The sequence below is a fragment of the Fragaria vesca genome, linkage group LG3, assembly GCF_000184155.1.
Source record: "Fragaria vesca subsp. vesca linkage group LG3, FraVesHawaii_1.0, whole genome shotgun sequence".
In the NCBI taxonomy this organism is placed as follows: Eukaryota; Viridiplantae; Streptophyta; class Magnoliopsida; order Rosales; family Rosaceae; genus Fragaria; species Fragaria vesca.
The window spans coordinates 27,504,953-27,508,599 of NC_020493.1; the positions used below are offsets into that span (position 1 = coordinate 27,504,953).

At 36.1% G+C, this 3,647-nt stretch overlaps 1 pseudogene across 1 annotated transcript in view; it reads right to left on the bottom strand.

Annotated features, from left to right (window-relative positions):
- Nucleotides 1-3,193, bottom strand: part of LOC101296946 — a 5,692-nt pseudogene extending 2,499 nt beyond the window's left edge. The window contains exons 1-10 of the transcript XR_184403.1: nt 3,115-3,193; nt 2,078-2,118; nt 1,757-1,867; nt 1,426-1,491; nt 1,364-1,373; nt 1,063-1,124; nt 891-979; nt 511-602; nt 320-380; nt 37-96 (exon numbers count right to left, since the gene is read on the bottom strand). The product of XR_184403.1 is annotated as a ribosomal RNA small subunit methyltransferase B-like (transcript). The remainder of the gene's footprint in view (nt 1-36; nt 97-319; nt 381-510; nt 603-890; nt 980-1,062; nt 1,125-1,363; nt 1,374-1,425; nt 1,492-1,756; nt 1,868-2,077; nt 2,119-3,114) is intronic.
- Nucleotides 3,194-3,647: the final 454 nt, after the last annotated feature.

The following is a 3,647-nucleotide window of genomic DNA, read 5'->3' on the forward strand; positions in this document are numbered from 1 at the left end:
AAAAAAGGAAGAAGAAAAGAAATAGTAAACTCATACCTGCAACCCTTTTTTCATACAGACAAAATCATTCAAATGCAAAGAGATCTCATGTGGGACCTGAGGTTCAAGAAATTAAAGCTAATAATTAATGACCAAGTATATCTGCCTATCTCGAGATAGAGTCATGCCGGTAAAATCGTGTCTCACACACAATCAGGCATGTGTTTGTGTCCAGTTAAAGAATCTCATAGTAGGAAAAGTAATGTCACAAACGTATAACTTTTAATTTCAAATCATATTCAGCATTACAGGATTACAACTGAAAAGGAAAATCACACACCTTCAATAAATTAAGCTTTGTCACAAGGTCAGCTCTTGAAAAACCTTTCCCACTGTTTGCCCTGAAATAAGCACCAGCAAAAGGCAATCAAGGAAAAAAAAAACATGTATATAAGTATTGTAGAAAGAAAGAAAGAAAGAAAAGGATAGAGATAAAATAAAAGAAGGGGCAAAAAATGTAGATATAAAAACCTTAAGCTGAAACTAGGATCACTATTATTCCATGTAATCAATTTAATTGTTTCTTCTTGTCCTAGATGCTTTGTCCATCGCCTTACCATCCACTAGAAAATCAATTTAAGGAGGGGAGGTGAGAACAGATTATCAATCTGGCCATGCAAGGTTTAGCAACTTCAATCTTTGATTCCTCTACAGGTATTGAATTTTAAGGAAAGCTGCAAATATTTTGCAGTACTAATTTTGATGTACAGCATCTAGGATAGAGTGATAAATAGTTCCTACTTCTTCAAATGAATAGCTGTTTACTTTCTCTAATCTAGGGCTATGACCAGTCCCAGATTATCCTATTATTCAAAAGAAGTGTGAACACACAAGTACGACTATTTTTTTACTACAGGATGAGAGTACAGAGTGGCAAGAGCAAGTGCTTGTGTGCGATCATCACCCTCCACATTTTGGGTAGAGGAAGAGAGTTACTTTCCTGCAAACCAATTTTTAAGAAGTTAGATAATATATGATAGTAATGAACTAATGATTATAGAATATCAATTTTAAATGGCAAACCTTAAGTATAACAAGCTTCCGGAGAATCCCACTGACCATGTTTCCAGCACCATGTCCACATTCTGCAGTTGTTATAAGAAATATGAGGTTTAGATAAATCACTCGATCACATACATACAAGAACAGTTATAGACACTGTCAATAAAATGGGGGAAGAGACTTGATACTGGAGACATTACAAAGAGTAAGAATAAATAAACTTTCTGAACACCACATATGGTGGAAACTACAAAATCGGACTTCCTTAAATGTCTTAAAAATCAGAGTATTCAGATAAAATTACACCCAGGGTTTCAAAAACTCTCTAGCTCCTGATAAAGGAAAAATCTAAGAAAATTAAGAGATGAACAAATAGAAAATCACCTCATCCACAACAGCATATGGTGGCATATTGAGCTTGACAATCTCGAAGAAACCAATTCGGAGAATCTAGATACACAGGTAGAGAGAACCAATATTAGCTACTCAGACAGACACCCTCCAACTATTACTTGAGAGTAACTGCTGTTAACTGCATTCCACTCTTAGCAGTGCTTAGCAGTGATACAATTGATAAGTAGGTCCATCTATCACTGAATTGCAATGAAACAACTATATAAATGGAAGACATTCCACCATATAAGAATAGAACATGTAGTTGTCATTTTCATATTGGTCATATTCGACCATAATAGTTGTATTAGAGGGTAAATACCTGTAAAAGAAGTGGTCCCATCCTGCTAAATGTGCTTGCATCACAACATGAACTGATTAACTGATCAAGATATCGCTTCCAACGTATGGTACCCCCAACAATATCAGTGACCTATATAGTGGAAATGAAAAGGAAAAATAATTAAATCTTCAAGCAAGACTTCGGTGCTATTTTAGCTTCAAGAACTAAGACAAATCCACATTCATTTTCACCTAAAACATTTATATACAGCATAATTCAAAACCCAGTCACAGGTAAAACTTGTTGTAGCAACAAACAAAACTCAAAGTGCAATAAAGATAAGAGGAAGGGAGAGCTCACCAGTCTAAGATCACGGTCCTCCAAATCAGTGATAGATGGACCTATTTATCAATTGTATCATCATAACATTCAAACATTCATTGTGATTGAACTAACCTATACAAAATCACACAACAGAAACGAAAGAACAACTATATCATCATAACATTCAAAGCCAGCAAAACAATGCACACAACAACATACACCAAATTCATTTCACATTATAAACCCAAAAGCACTTTCATTTCTCATCAACTGATTGACAATCCCAAACACACACTTACCTCCTCTGTGAGTAGAAACCTTGGAATCCAGCTTTGGGTTATGCGTAAGGGGTTAAATTACCTATAAAGTCACAAACTTCACTGACAGAAACCAAAATCAACCCTGAAACGAAATTCACGGTCCAACTATGAAACAGACCCATCTGGGTTCCAATAAACATAACAGTAAAGAAAGCATTTTGAAAGCCAACTGAGCTCAATGAATATGGAAATGAAAGGTTGGACCTTTTCTGGATGCAGGATGCAGAAGAATCTCGTTGTTACATAGGCCATCAGCTATAATATAATAAGTTTGAACATCGGGATGTTGGCTACATACTTGCGTCATAAATTCTCTGCCTCTTCTATTCTCCCTGCTTTGTAAAAAGCATCAATAAGGGTGTTAAATGTAACCATGTTTGGAACAAGATCCCTATCGGTCATTCCCTTAAACACCTTGTAAGCCAGATCAATTTTTTTATTCTTACCAAATCTGTTGATCAATATGTTGCAGCTATAAACATTTAACATGGAGCCCTTCCGGACCCATTAGATCAAAGACTTGTTCGGCTTGTTTCATCTGTCCTCGCAAACAATTTCCGTCTATAAGGGCATTGAATGTAATGACATTAGGTTCAATACATTTTTCAATCATGATGGCAACCAATGATTGAGCTTCCTTAAGCTTCCCTTCTTTGCAAGCGCGCAGCGGTTAATGAAACAGTGTTTGTGGTAGCATCGCAATTCTTCAGTGAAATGGACCGTAGAGGTATTTCTCCAACCATTGTTACTTACACATCTGATTGAACAACACGGTTGCTCGTTTAACAGATGTGTAAGTAACAATGGTTGGAGAAATACCTCTTCGGTCCATTTCACTAAAGAGTTACAATGCTACCACAAATATTGTTTCATCAACTGCTACGTGCTTGCAAAGAAGGGAAGCTTAAGCAAGCTCAATCATTGGTTGTCATCATGATTAGAAAATGTATTAAACCTAATGTCGTTACATTCAATGCACTTATAGACGAAAATTATTTGCGAGGACAGATGAAACAAGCCGAACAAGTCTTCGATCTAATGGTCCGGAGGGGCTCCATGCTGAATGTTTGTAGCTGCAACATATTAATCAACGGATTTGGTAAGAAGAAAAAAAATTGATTAGACTTACAAGGTGTTAGGGATCTTGTTTCAAAGACTGTTACATTTAACACCCATATTGATTCTTTTTCTGCTTCCATCTTTCTACGTAATAGAATAGCCCCACGAATGTCCCCTAAATTGCATAGATCTAAGATTTGAAAGAAGACACAAAAAAAGGTTACCCT